Below are 16,496 nucleotides of genomic sequence, written 5' to 3' on the forward strand. Positions count from 1 at the left end.
AGCATCACCCCAAGGAGAAGGGCAGTGCCGATCCTCGTGGCACACGGGGAGAAGATGGAGGCTGCCGGCCATGCCACGGTTCGGAGGCTTGGAGACAGCAGAATGATGGGACAACATGTACCAGCATGGCAGCCGGCAGCACTGACCTGCTCCGAGCTTGAGCCGTGACAAATCAGCATAATTCATGTCTCAAAGTCAACCCTAATGTTTTATTCTGGGCTAGACGACAGTGGTCCCAAGGATAATTAAATTAGTTGCAGAGGTTGTGGTCCCAATGTGTAATTTCAAGTGTCTCCCTGTGCAGATTACCTGCAGGCCATGATTTTGGTTACCACTGGGGACCCTTTGGGTACAGTAACGTTGCCTGTTTTTAGTGATCCTGTAGTTATGTTCGGCTAATTTTTGGTTTGCCTGCTCTGTGACTGAGCTGACAGGATTTTATCATGCATCAGCACTGAAGCATGACACCGTTAATCTCACAGATGTGCCAGCATCACTCAGCCCTTTTTGCTAGCAAGTACTGTAAAAAAATATTTCCACAGAGTATTTTAACCCACCCATTACCGGCAAAACTGAATGGGCAGTTGGGACCACAGGGCTGTATTGTCCTATGGCACAGCACAGACCAGGCTCTCCATGCAAAAGAGCTAAAGCCAGACAACTGTGAAGTTTTTTCAAAGAAATCTGAGGAATGTCATGTATTGAATTTCTCTAAAAAAATGCTTTGAAGGGTCTCAGCCTCTGTGTTTTGAGTTTGTGTTTCAGGGTACGTCCCTGAAGAGAGGATAACATGCATTGGAGTAATATGAGGGAACATGGATGGAAATACTCAAAAGTTTGTTGTGACATTTGGCACCTTTTAATGAAAGCAAGGAGAATTGGACAAATAAGTAACCTTAAAGTGCAGCCGAGCAAGTGCAAGACAAACATAACAGCATGAAAAGCAGCAAGTGGCAGCATAAAGTGTTGTCTGTTCCTGGGGATGAAATGGCACAGAAAGCAGGGAGAAGATATATGAGATGCACATTAAATTATTGCTACAATTACACTGTTAATAATGATGCACAGAGACACTCATCTAATATCTGTCCAAATTTATCCTGTGGGCAAAAGTGGTCTTTCTCCCACTACACAAATGTAGACTAATTAGTGATACAAATGCTTGGTTTTCATTTCTTACACAAGCAAATGTAAATCAAGAGTGACATCCTACAAATAAACAGCTATGCTAATGCAAACTGATAAAAGAACAGAAATAAGATCTAGAAAATATTTTCTTAATGTTTCTCTATTATTTTTATCTATTTATCTCATTTTTACAAATCAACAGGAAGAAACATGGCTTGGAGATCTTGTGGTTTGTTTTTTTTTTTCCAAAACAAGAATGGAAGGCAAGATTGCACATGCGAAAGTCATACAACAGAAGAGGTCTGAGACAGGACATGAGTGATATGACGACTGCAAAGTTTTCACAAATAGCCAAGTTTGTTTCTGTTATTTGTACCAGGGCTAGAGTTGCTGCATGGAAGAGCTGGGAACTCAGGATTGATTGTCTATCATCTGCTGGATAGTCTGAGGAAGATGAGACAGGTGCAACCCTAACAAAGTCAGATACTGCATCTCAGACTACATCTGAGATAAGGAGGATGAGTTGATGGAGTAGTTCAGTTTTTGTGCCAGAAGGCTGATCCCAACCCAGAATCCAGACTTTTACCAACAAAGCTACAGCCAGTGGACTCCTTGTCATCACGGTATCCCAATATGCTACGTCAGCCCTGACTTCTCAGCCATCTCAGGCTACCAAGAGCACAAGTGGGCAATCACAACCAACTCAGCCATAGGCCAGTAATGACCAAATGATGTCATCGACCTATTCCTCTGCTCAGCCTCACAACCGTGCAGGTCATTCCTGGAAGGTGCTTGTCCAATTTGTTCATATCTCCAGTGATGCTGAATTCACGGCCTCCTCATGCAAACTGTCCCAGTGCTTTAGTACTACCAGAATTTTTTTCTTAGTGCCCAACTTCAGCTATTCACTGCTGCAATTTAAGATTACTGTTTCCTATTCTTCCTCTCGTAGACATGGAGAGATTGTTCCCTGACACTCTGTAGCAGCTTTCACAAACCTGAAAACTGCTATATGCTGCTTCAGCCTTTCTACGCAGATAATCCCACTTTGTTTAACCCTTTCCACATGGGACGTGGTTTTGTAGACTTCTGATCATTTCCATTTTTTCTTTGAAACTCTCTGCAACCTGTCCATATTTTTCTTGATATATAGTGGCTAAGACTGGGTACATTCCAGCTGAAATCTTAGTGATGAGCAGAAAAATAATTTCAGGGCTTTACAGGTTGTGTTTCTGTTTTATACCTACCACCACCATTTTCTTTGTGGCATGGGACTGTTGACACACATTCAGCATGTGAAACACAGCAGGCCCCTGAAGGTTTTCTCTAGTTATTGCCCATCATATGTTGCTGCAGTTAATTAATTATGCCCACACGCAGTACCTGATACATCTCCTTGTGAAGAGTATAAGATCACATCCACAATTTCCCAAGAGCACTTTGAATTTCAAGACCAACCTCCAGCACACTGGCAATGCCTCCCTGCACAAAACAGACTGCAAATGCAACAGGCATGTTCTCCGTCCCGTCATCAGGTTCTTAATGAGTATATTGATGACGTCGCTGAGGGAGTATTGCATACCAACAGAGCTGCTGAAAGGTGAATATTGTTTCTGTACAGAAATGATGAGAAAGTCAAATGAAGAAGAGCTCAGCTTTTTTTTTTTTTTAATATTCTTACATTTGACACCTTTTCCACTGTGGTCACCATAGCACTAATGTCACATAGCTATTCTTATAGAAGCTTGTGTTGTATCTAGTGGTATTATCAAGAGTTTTATTTTACAATAATTAGTCTCTCATAACTATAAAAATAGCTAAAATCTTCTTTAAAAAGACTTTTATTATTAGGGCAGCTGAGGAATGCTGAATTCACTGAATTTAGTAATATAACTAAGCAGAAATTTCTTAAAATATATTAGAGTGCTATAAAGAAAACTGTATAGCAAAAAATACAGCACAGAGCTTATATTATTCTTATATATTTTATTTATGTGCAATCCATTTCTTTTATGGTATATTAAAGAAATTGCAAAAATGAAAATTCAATTAACATTCTGAGTAATGTGGCATAACTGAGTTTCAACCAGTTCTTGCCATAACCCCAGCTGCAGTCATTTTAGATCCAAAAGTCATCTGTTATACTCAAGGCTTCCACATACGATAAATTTCCTGTACTTGTAGCTAAAAAAAAAAAAAAAAAAAAAAGATCTGAGAAAGAAGGTGTTTTATAAAATTGGGAAATATAAGATGGCAGGTACTGAGGAGTGTGAGCACAGACTGGTGAGAGGGCAGAGGCCAGTCTTCTTTTATGGCAGTCCTCTTTTTCTATGGCAATCCTGTGCTAAGGGCAATGCAGAATTTTAGTTGCTCTGAGGGAAGAAACAACACATCTATAATCCCTCACTGCTTGAAAAGTGCAGCGTAGTCACATCTTTATGTCTAAAAAGATGAGAGGTGCCACTCAGTAAGTCTCACCTACGCGATCCAACACATCTAACTAGGTTCATGTCACAGTGGTGTGAAATACAGGTACAAGAAAAAACAGGTTTGGGTGGGACAAGAATCATAAGAAAATGACCCAGGGTATAAAGGGCCCATCACATCTGCGAAGGGAGATGTGGAGGTGGTGATTCTGCTCTGAGCAACTCTGATGGGAGTTTGAAGGGGATAAAGTTTTACACAGAGATTTGTAAGTTGTCAGTAGGCTGCCTACATAGCATGCACTTAAAAATGTGAAGTTCCCCAAAAGTACAGAAACAGCACAAGCCACACAGAAGAGACCACACTAAGTCTTTGCAGTACTGTAGTACACAGTCTCCAAAACCCCGTCCCAAGTCTGTTCCGAAACCATCGCCACCCGAGCAAGTATATTTTGCAACATACCTTGAGGCTGCAAAACACAGACCTGGGTTGGATGGCCTTGGGATGAGGCAAGCTCTGAAGCCCAGGGGTCTGGATGGAGCCTAATTGGTTCATGGTTTAAGCTGAACACCACAGTAAGTGTAATTGGCCGCACATCATAAGGAGGAGATGGTGGCTTAACAATATTCTGGAACTCTATAAAAAAAATCTGGATTTCAAAAATACTTGGAATCTACCAATTTTTTTAATGTTCCCTGGCAAAATTAGGCAGGTAGGAAAGAAAAAAGATGTTCAAATAATGTGATTTTGTAAAAATTAATATGATTGGAACCCTGCAAAGCAGAAGTGGGAACAGAAATGGGCTTTTGTGCAGATGCTTTTTCACTGCTGGTGGACTTACTGTGAATGCCTCCCCACTACTATATACATTATGAGGTGAAAAGTGAACCTCTGGCAGACACCCAGAAGCTTCAAAGTATTGGATCTCCTGACCCAGGAGAGACATTCACCTCCAGGAACTCACATTGATGTCTTCCCTCAGCTCCTTCCCCTGAAGCAAAGGGACTTTGTGTCTGATGTGACCAGGTGGGCTACAACAGGATGGAGCTACATCTGTCCTGCTTCTTAATATAAAACAAATGCAGAGGGACAACTCTGCTTTTTCAGAGTCCTTCCAAAGTTCAGTAAATTGTCAATTTTGTCTTGTGATCAAGGCATAACAGAAAAATATTCTGCCATTCCTCAAGGTACCACCTGTCTGAAGTCTAGGACAGCATTCCCAGTGAGGGTGACCAAATTGTAACTGATGTAAGGATGAGACATTGGCTTGCAGAAGCAGGGGGAGAGGCAGTTCAGAGGTCTTCAAAATAGGACCAAATTTCTTTAAAATTTTATTAAATATTCTAATTATTTTTACTTGTAATCTTCAGTGTTTGAGAACCTGTTGCTACTGCTGTTACAGCTGTTCTTGCTCTCTCTTGGGCTGTCACAAATGTTTACTCTGAATTCACATGTGAAGTCCTACTGCAAGATCTCAACTTTTAAACTTCAGATGACTGTTCTTTTTACATTTTTAATGAAAATTTGTCCTTCTCCAATTCTTTAGTAACAGCTGGAATACATGTTGTTTAATATACAGAACACTGGCAGAAAATGATCCTGAAGAGATGGGAAGACATGTTCCTTTCAAAAAGACATGTTCCTTTTGACACAAAAATATCTGTAAAATTACCATTCTTTTCTGCATCAGCTGATTTAACACGTAACAACATTTAAACATAACTGTACATACCATGTATGCTGCTTGAAGAAGACTTCAATCTTCCAGTAACATCTTCCTGGGGATATTTTGGGAACTTATGCTAAAACTTAGAGCACATCACACTAAATCAGCAGATACTGTTTCATAGGACACCTGTCAAGCAGAACAAGGAGGTTTTCTTACAAAAACTATCATTTTTTGACAATCAGCAAATCCCCCAGCAGAAGGGGGGGGATCAGCACACTGATCAAACACAGTCATTTAAGATTAGTTTGTAGTCTTTAACGCCTAAAGAAATACAGTGAGTCAAATGTCCAGCACTGAATTATTAAGTGTAACATTTCCCCTAATCTATACCATTCATGTCCTATCACTTTGCTGGGCACTCTGAATCCAAGGCTTTAACTTAAAACAACTGTCATAGATTTGCTAGGTTAGCCTTGGGAAAATTTAGAAAGAATGAGTACCTAGTATAGACTTCAAAACAGTGGTTAAAAAAGTGCTATTGAGAGCAAGCTCTCTGTCTCTTCCTCACTCTAATTCTGGAGGGATGCTGTCGGATGCAGTGGGGCTGCTTCAAATTTATATTACCATTAGAGAAATAAGAACAGAGTCCCAAATGCTTTGCAATCGCAGGTCCCAGTTTGAGACACTGCAAATAGTCTTCCATCCCGCTTTTATATGGCTTTAGCGTTGCACAAAATTTAATGCTGTTTTTTCACCCAGCTGAATTCTTGGTGTGAAACTTGGACGTTGATCTGATACTCTTGATAATTTGATTGGAGCATGGTTTTCCCTACTTCAGTTTTTTTTTTTACCAATAGTAGAAATCAGTAATGAAAAAGACGACGACTACAATTGATTTTACTTCTCAGTGGTCAGCAGTGTCTTCTACAGTGAATGAAAGAGGATTATTTTCTGTTAGAAAGAATATATGGTTTAAACTGGGACTGCAAGGTTCAGATTTCAGATATGCTATTACACTGGAAAGCCAGGAACATTTTAAAATAAATTTTTATTAAACACATGGATTATTATGAAAAGCACTGTTTTTTTCAGCATGTGGTTTTAAGATGGGATATGCGTGCAACGATACACAGAACTTCACTTACCCAGCGTTGTTTTCACGTTGCCTTCTGCTCAATATTTTCTACAAAGAGTTAAACATGCACAGGAGGTTGCAGCACCACAAGTTCCCAAGCTCTCCCAAGTATAGTTCAGCAATACTTCCTGGCTACAATGAGATGATGCATCCACATTTCTTGCCTGAAGAGCAGGTGCTGACAGAGGGTGTTAAAAGGAGAGCTTGTTGCATCCCCTCCACCATTAAACCTGTCGCTCTTAGTATCTGCTGTGAAACCAGATGATGTTTCACCAGATCGGTGTGAAACCTCACCATTTTCCAGAGTGTGAGCTCAGACGGTCCCTGTTAGTGCAATACCAGCTGCAGACCTACTCTTCAGGTGGACTGACACCCAGATCTTCAAACATGGTTAGGCACTCAGGGCTCTTCAGCTGCAAACCTCCCAGTCTTTAAAGACAGCTTTTCCCAATGCCCCAATATGGGGTTCCTTCAGTGGTGGTTTTGTCTGGCCATTTTGAGATGAGTAATTTTGAAGATGTTGCCTGGAGCACACACCTCCATGCCTACAAATGTCAGTGGGAAATGGAAGATTTTTCTCATATTTTACTCCTTCTTTTAAATTAAACTAAGAAGATATTTTCCATAGAAACTGTCATAAGCACTTGTGCTCAATAGATATTATTATGTATAATTAGAATAAAGCTGGTTGATAATGACATCATGATGAATTCACTCCAAGATGCAGCTGTGCAGTATCTGAAGTTAGTAAAATGTGGCTAAAGGAAACAAATGCCACAGATGTAATTTAACAGTTCACACCCATTCATCATCCCCTGTTAGAATGGCCAACAAGCATCTTTCATGTTGATGAGAGAGAAAAGTATCAGTTTCTCTAGCCATATTTCACAATTCTATGCATTGCAATCTTTAAAAAAAATTAATAGAAATACCTGGTTGTGCAAATCCCCCCATAAATGACAGTCTGTTGTGGAAATCTCCATAGTTCAAATTTCCTCCTGAGCTGTTTTGCACCTGATCAGTTGCATGGTTTCAGAACCGTTAAAATAGGGCTGACACATCAGCACAAAACAAATTGTGCCTGAAACTGAGATTATTAAATTCTACAGTGCGATCAAGAAATCAACAATGGTAATACCAAAGATGTGTAAAGAATAAAAAATAAAACCACATGAAATGTGATGCTGCATTCATTGCTACAGGCATAGCTAACATTTTTAGGCTTGAAGAAGCCTAAAATGGTTCACATTGCTTTGTCAGGTTACAACTTACCAGTCCAGGCTGGAACATATGTGCTGCACAATACTGACAAAGATTTCCTAGGAACCGGAATTTTTCAATAGCAAAATTTGCACTATTCTTTTTCATCCTCGGGAATTTGCAAAACAATTCAGCTAGATCAAAGTTAGTAAAAATTACCATTCTTCAAAACTTCTCAGTTTGGTATAAGTGATCTGCAGCAGGCAAGTATTTTTCAACACACAGACTTTGTGTTAATCACTGACCTGAAATAGGGGAATACTACTAACCTATCATCTGGTAATAAAGGAAAGAGAAATGTCGTGTCAGTGCAGATTCTCAAAGGAAAGGAAAAGAAGGTTTGGGCTTTCTGCCCTCCTAAATCATCCTCCTCTCACTACACCTCAGTGTGCAATTTTTATTAATAACATTCCCTAACAAGAAAGCGTACCGCACAAAATTTCATGTGATTCACAGTCTAGTGCAGACATCCTTCATAACACATCCCTCTCAAAGATGCACGTACAGATCTCTGTATTAAAAAAGAGCTCAGCACATCACAATTGAGCCCAAACTTTCCAAAAGACTCAGTTCCAATTTAATCCCCTAAAGGAGTGTTAGAATTTCAGAAGAGATCAGTACCTAACAGCTCAGCTCTCATTGTCACATACACGACCCAGAGTTTCAAAAGACTTTTAAATGTGCTGATCTCTTTTGAAAATGTGGTTACTAATTTTGGTCACTCACTGGGACAAGTTCTTTTGACAGTTGATGCCCACCTGTTGGTGCCATGATTTATCTAGAATTATAGCCTTTTGTGGCTGAGTGGATATTCATTGAATAAAACAAAGGAAAAAGATTAAAACTCTTCTTGAAGAAAACAAACAAACAAACAAAACAAAAACAAACTTCCACTGACATTCCTGTTTTGAAGTATTTTCATTCAGAAGTGTTATGAAGTCCTGAACTTAGCAAGAGAAAGAGACAGACTTTGCTCAGGACATTTATTTGGGCTATGAGAATTCCAGGTCCCTGATTGAAATGGTATCCTGCTTTCTGGTCAGCTCTGTTTATGGGCTTCCTGCAGCAGCTAAAGAGAAAATGTGCCATTTAATTTGATAGGTTTCACCTTCCCAGTCCCAGAAAGAACATCATGGAAGGCAAGAGGGAATTGAGGGTTGCAATAGCCATTTTAAACCAACAATATTTTTGAAAGCCTTCTGTTGAAATAATCCTAAAAGTTTCCAAAGGGCAGAGTTACATAATGAACTGGGGGTCTTTGTCCCACTTTGAAGTCCCCTCTGTCATTGGCCTCTCAAATTATCTTAAGAAATAACTTTTCATGACTCCATTTTCTACATATTAAAAAAATGTATATAGTATATAGTACATAGATTGCATATAGAATCATAGAATGGTTTGGGTTGGAAGGGACCTCAAAGCCCATCTAGTTCCAACCCTCCTGCCATAGGCAGGGACACCCTCCACTAGACCACGTTGCCCAAAGCCCCATCCAACCTGGCCTTCAACACTGCCAGGGAGCCAGGGGCAGCCACAGCTTCTCTGGGCAACCTGGGCCAGGGCCTCACCACCCTCACACGGAAGAATTTCTGCCTCAGATCTAATCTAAATCAACCCTCTTTTAGTTTAAACCCATTACCCCTTGTCCTGTCACTACACTCCCTCATAAACAGTCCCTCAACATCTTTCCTGTGGGCCCCTTCAGGTACTAGAAGGTGCTCTAAGGTCTCCCCGGAGCCTTCTTTTCTCCAGGCTGAACAACCCAAACTCTCTCAGCCTGTCCTCAGAGGAGATGTGCTACAGCCCTTGGATCAACTTCATGGCCTCCTCTGGACTCACTCCAACAGCTCCATGTCTCTCCTGTACTGGGGCCCTCAGAGCTGGACGCGCTACTGCAGGTGGGGTCTCACCAGAGTGGAGTAGAGGGGCAGGATCCCCTCCCTCGACCTGCTGGTCACACTGCTGTTGAAGCAGCCCAGGACACGGTTGGCTTTCTGGCCTGCAAGCGCACACTGCCGGCTCATGTTGAGCTTCTCATCAATCAACACCCCCAAGTCCTTCTCCTCAGGGCTGCTCTCAATCTATTCTCCACCCAGCCTGTAGTTGTGCTTGGGATTGCGCTGACCCACATGCAGGACCTTGCACTTGATCTTGTTGAACTTCATGCCATTTGCACCGGCCCACCTCTCCAGCCTGTCAAGATCCCTCTGGATGACATCCCTTCCCTCCAGCGTGGCGACCACACCACACAGCTTGGTCTTGTTGGCAAACTTGCTGAGGGTGCACTCGATCCCACTGTCCATGTCGCCAGCAAAGATGTTAAACAGTGCCGGTCCCATTGCTGACCCCGGAGAAACACCACTCGTCACCGATCTCCACTTGGACATTGAGCCATTGACCACAACTCTTTGAGTGCGACCATCCAGCCAATTCCTTATCCACCACGTGGTCCATCCATCGAATCCATGTCTCTCCAATTTAGAGACAAGGATGTCACGTGGGACAGTGTCAAATGCCTTGCACAAGTCCACGTAGATGACGTCAGCTGCCCTTCCCTTATCCACCGACGCTGTAACCCCATCATAGAAGGCCACCAAGTTTGTCAGGCACGATTTGCCCTTAGTGAAGCCATATTGGCTGTCACAAATCACCTCCTTATTTTCCAGATGCCGGAGTATGGTCTGCAGGAGGGTCTGCTTCATGATCTTGCCAGGCACGGAGTTGAGACTGACCGGCCTGTAGTTCCCTGGGTCTTCCTTTTTACCCTTCTTAAAAACGGGGGTTATGTTTCCCCTTTTCCAGTCAGTGGGAACTTCGCCAGACTACCAGGACTTCTCAAATATGATGGCGAGTGGCCTGGCCACTTCATCCACCAGTTCCCTCAAGACCCGTGGATGCATTTCATCAGGTCCCATGCACTTGTGCACCTTCAGGTTCCTTAGATATTCTTGAATCTCATCTTCTCCTACAGTGGGCGGTTCTGCATTCTCCCAGTTCCTGCCTTTGCCTTCTGTGACCTGGGCAGTGTGGCTCAAGCACTTGCCAGGGAAGACTGAGGCAAAGAAGATGTTGAGTACCTCAGCTTCTCCATATCCTGGGTTACCAGGTCACCTGTTTCATTCTGGAGGGGACCCACATTTTCCCTCATCCTCCTTTTATCACTGACATACCTATAGAAGCTTTTCTTCTTGTCCTTGACATCCCTGGCCAGACAAATTTCTATCAGGGTTTTGGCTTTCCTAACCTGATCCCTGGCTGCTTGTATAATGTATTCCTCCCAGGCTACCTGCCCTTGCTTCCACGCTCTGTAGGCTTCCTTTTTTTTGTTTGACTTTGCCCAGGAGCTCCTTGTTCATCCATGGGGGCCTCTTGGTGTTTTTGCTTGACTTCCTCTTGGTTGGGATGCATTGCTCCTGAGCTTGGAGGAGGTGACCCTTGAACACTAGCCAGCTGGTTTGGGCCCCTCTTCCTTCCAGGACTTTGTTCCATGGTATTGAACCAAGCAGTTTCCTGAAGAGGCCAAAGTCTGCTCTCATGAAGTCCAGGGTAGTGAGCTTGCTGCGTGCCCTCCTCGCTGCCCTGAGGATCCTGAACTCCACCATTTCATGGTCACTACAGCCAAGGCTGCCCTTGAGCTTCACATCCCCTACCAGGCCCTCCTTGTTGGTCCAGCGTGGCACTTCTCATTGGCTCCTCTATCACTTGGAGGAGGAAGTTGTCATCAACACATGTAGACAGGTTATGTATAAGATTTCATCTTCTGACCAGGTGATTAAGCTTAACTACACTTTGAAATCTTATTTCAAACCTAAGATAAAATTTACAATTACTTTTAGGGTCATACATTACTAGTAACAGTTTTCTTTTGGCTGAAAGTCTGAAAAGTGTGAAAACACAAGTATGGCACATTTTGGACTTGACTTAACTTCTTAGGAAGTTTCTCTCCCTGGCCAAACAAACTATCCGCACTGGGGCAGTAAGACCTGGTTTGGTACCAGCACATTACGGTGAGTCAGAATTAAGCAGCAGGAGGCATTTGGGTAATTGCTCATCCCTCCAAGGAGGTACTGCTGCATGATGCTCTGGAAAGCTACATTTTAGGCAGCTGTTTAAGATGGGGGGAGGTGGACAAGCAGTACATACTTGAAAAGAAAAGCAATTTTCTTTTTTATAAAAAAAGATTCTTTGATTATCACATGCTAAAAAAATACTATAATAGCAAATTGTAGAAGTTGCAAGACTGAGCTGTACTTAATATTGAAAACATTTTGCAATGTTGAAAAAAATGAAGTCTACATGAGATAACTACATGAGTAGATTGCTATTTTAGTTCTTGCAATTTTAGAGATCTCTAAATTTAAGATGTGTGCATATAGGTGCAAACACTGACACATCCAAGCAGTCACAAACACAAACAAAACACACAAATGCACTATGCAGAATTCACAAAACCACTTTTATTATACCAAACTGTCCTAATTCCTTGCTAGGCATCCATGAATTAATATATTACAAATGTTCTTCTCTATATTGCAAAATTTATTACTGTTAGGTTCATCTACCATCACAACTCTGAACTGATGAAGTCTGTAAAAATAAGAGCCTGATTATTGATTTATGTTTTTTATACTTGTCCTCTAATAAACTTACTGCCTAATTACAAAAGCAACAATATTCCAATTGTTAGAAACAGGAAAAGATCAGAATTTGTAATAAAGGTTTCCTAATCTATGTAATCAAATATAACTCGGAGTAAAACAAATTAATTTAAAATGCATACACACATACTCTTGAATGTGCATGTATTGGAAAAGCAAAAAATGGAGTTGAAACAATTTTCTATTCAGTTTTTCTTTTTAAGCCCAAGGAATTAAAAGTACTTAGAGTATTTGGTTATTTTAGACAAGGAATAACGAGAAAGGCTTTTTTTCCCCTTATGTTATATAGCTAATTCAACAGAAAGACCAGTAAAACACTATTGATTTCAAATGTGACCTGGTGTTGCTAAAGTGTTATCTATTTTGTGCTATTAGCTTCCTTTAAAAGTCCATCATTTCAAACAGAACAATGTCTAAGTAGGTTGATTTTATATTATGTCTAAAAATCAGTGTTAATAGAGGAACATATTTTAAGCCTTGACAGATCTATTGTGGTCACCAAATCTGACCTACTCTCTGTCATAGGTCACAAAACCACAATCATTAATTTCTACATTGACCCATAATTCCTAGTAGAACGATAGCATACATTTTAGAAAAATAAACAGCCATGTTTTCATTATTTCCAGTGATGGAGAACCCACCTCATTCCTGGAGAGGCTATTTTGTTGATTAATCGATGATAAATATTTTTGCCCTATTTTTAATTTAACCTTTTTCACTGTCAGCTTCTGACCACTGTATTCTGCTATCACAGTGCAATTAATTTACGTGCAGTGAATAATTGTACTTACTTCCAGGAGCAATTTACTCCTGGAATTATCTAAATCACCTAAAAACTATCTGAAAACACTGTTTCCAGGTTCAGCTTATAGAGTATACTTTTGTTTCTCTCAAGTAATTTTGAATAATGACTTCTCCAACTCTTTTAATAACGTAGCAGACAAATTGGGGATCCTTCAAGTTTTACAGTACCAATATCTATCTCCCCCCCGCCCCCCCAATTAGAGTCATGACACTGTCCCAGTTGAATACTGTCTGATATTCCTGAAACATCTTGCTGATATCAAAACTAAAATTTTCTGCTAAAATGCAAATTAAAATAATCTGATGGTCCCCTTCACATCATGTAACAATCTGAAGACAAAGTCTACTCCTTTATTAGAAAATTAGATAAAAACATGAAGTCTAGGAGTTACATTTATTAAGAGAATGATAAAATAATTTTGTCATTCACGTGGGCATAGTGTGTCATTTAATCTTGTAGCAGGTCTTGGGTAAGCACCACAGAGAAAACCTTACTCAAGTCAGATTTGCAGCTAACTGACACGATTTCCCCAGTACATGTTCTATCCTGACTTAATTTTCTCTGAAGAGACAAACCTTAAAAGGCACTAATTTGAGCAACTGATTAAAGAAGAAGCATTTTTAGCTGCAATTTCCCTGGCTTACTAGGGCAAATGGGTGAATTTGAAATTTAAAAAGCACTGAGTAATTTTACAAAGAATATTGTTGATGGCTTAGTAGTCTTTTTATCATTGCACCTTTTTGCTTTTGTTTCATAGTTATGCTCTCAATAGGCCTCATCTCCATGTTAAAGTTTAAGCCTGTAAAAGGCCTTGGAAACAGGGAGCACTAAAGGTTGTGGAGCATCCCCAAGATCTTTCAAAAGTTATTGAAAATTATATGGATGTTTACAGTGCAAAAATAAGCTTAGCCTGGGCAGAAGCATCTCTGGATCCCAGAATCAGGGACTCCAGTCCTGGAGGGGCTGCCAGCTGCACCCTTTTAAATCCAGGAACTGGTCTATACTTCATATGGATGTATGTGTGTGTATATATATCATAGTACAAGTATAAAGGCACTGTAAGTATGGACATGTGAACACTTCTGTATGGAAGACAATATAAATTATCCAAGAGAGATGGCTTTCAAAGCAAAATCCTCATAGTAGCTAGTATGGGCCTATGGTTTGGATTTGTGCTGGAAACACTGTTGATGATAACAGAGATGTTTTTGTTCTATGGACCTATTGTTGAGCAGTGTTTATGTGGGGCCAAGGCCTTTTCTGCTTCTTGCACTGCCCTGCCAGCGGGATGGCTGGGGGTGCACAAGGAGTTGGGAGGGGACACAGACAGGACAGGTGACCCAAACTGACCAAAGGGATATTCCATACTATATGACGTCATGCTCAGTTTATAAGGAGTTTGGGGGAAGAGGACGGGGGGGTGTGGCGGCGTTCAGAGTGATGGCATTTGTGTCCCCAAGTCACCGTTACATGTGATGGAGCCCTGCTTTCCTGGGGATGGCTGAACACCTGCCTGCCAGTGGAAGGGAAGTGGGGAAGGAATTCCTTGCTTTGCTTTGCTTGTGTGCGTGGCTTTTGCTTTACCTATTAAACTGTCTTTACCTCAATCCACAAGTTTTCTTACTTTAACTTTTCCAATTCTCTCCCCCATCCCGATGGGGGGGAGTGAGCAAGTGGCTGTGTGGTGCTCAGCTGCTGGCTGGGGTAAAACCACGACAAAAAGTGTAGCTTATTTTCTTTATTATCATTAGAGTTATTTTAATGCTAAGGAAAAATTTCCTCTGCATTACAACTTGCTCATATTTTAGCCTGAACTGGACTTGGATACTGTGTCTTCAAATAGTAAGTTCTGTTTTCACTAGACAAAACATCACTGGGAATGAATATGATTTAAATATTCTCTAAGAAAATGCTATCACAATATAAAAAAAATTCTCTCCCCAAGAATTTTACACATTAAGTCATGTTATTCTTGACCTAATCTAAAAGGCTGCAGTGCCTGATCCAAACCTATTGAACAGTACAGTTCCCAATCCACACAGCTGCATTTGGGTATTTGTGAACTACCATGTTATGGAAGAACATCAAAACATTTTCTATTATGAAATGAAATTTGACAAAAATAATCCCTCTGAATCCCTGAAAAGTCACCTATAGGTGAGTAAATTTCAGACACAGGTGCAAACAACCTTCATTTCCATCAGGATATATTTGAAGATGATTTATTTCATAAGATCTCATTTCTTTTTCCCTAAGAATAAAGCAATCACAAATTTGTATTTCATGCTTTGAAACTCTTCTGAAATAAGGATGGCTGAGTTGCTCAAAATAAAAGGAGCTATTCAATTAAAAATGTTTCATAACTCTTTAAAGCACAACTCTCTCAACCATCACTAATTAGGTGTGTGCTCTTTGTCCACTCCAATTATGAGGTGATTAAGCTGCAGTGCAGGAGGTTCAATTGCATTCAATGTGCACCTTAACGCCTTTTTACTGAACAAAACTGTTTCTCAGAAAGCAGTACAAAGAAAAGATTTTTACACAAGATGAGGGATTTAAGGTTTTTCTTCACCTTGCACTTTATCAATTCAACTATGAAATTCTTAGCCTCTTATATTGTGCATAACTGGCACAATAACTATTCACATTCAATTTCTTGTAAGCAAGTAGGAATGGGCAGCACAGCTACACCTAAGGTGGGTACAGATGGCTGAAGAATTGTACTTAGCAAATAGCTATCAATGTATTTCTGTCAAACTGGGAAGATGAAACCAGTGAGACTCTGCAAGTTGCTGCCTGGGGTCTAGTAACATTTGATTTTTAATTTTCATTAAGGACTTGGTTGACAGAATACAAGGTACGCCTAATAAATCTTCAGACAATAGGTTACTGAGAGGGACTGCCACTTGATTGGAGATGAGATTAGAATTTAAAATGACCTTAACAAATTCGACACAAGGCAGGAAAGCATAGGGTGTTTTTCAACACACACAAGTGCAAGGTATTGTCCTCGGGAGGTAGTAGCCAGGCAAATGATACACCGAAGGAGAACAGACCAGGTGAAGGACCTGGGAGCTGCACAGTGCTTGAAGGTCCCTCAGTCTTTGCCTTGACGACGTTGCTACAGCGGGGTCTCATGGGAAACAATGGCCCTCAGTGTGAAGATCCCACCTTCTTTGCCCCTTTTGCTAAGCTTTGGCTGTAGCTTTATGTTAGGGGACCCAGTAATATACAGGGCTCAACAGCCACCCAGCACCCACTCCTCATCAACACGGGCTCCAGTTGGTGCTAATGGCATCACAAGCAGGAAAACAACCAATAGGGAGTTTGAGCAGGAGCTAATGAAAATGATATCAGCACCCTGGGAAAAGAAAGTAGAGTTGGGGAGGAAGCACCGGCAGCACCAAAGAGGAC

Source organism: Balearica regulorum, chromosome Z (genome assembly GCF_011004875.1).
Source record: "Balearica regulorum gibbericeps isolate bBalReg1 chromosome Z, bBalReg1.pri, whole genome shotgun sequence".
Classification (NCBI taxonomy): Eukaryota; Metazoa; Chordata; class Aves; order Gruiformes; family Gruidae; genus Balearica; species Balearica regulorum.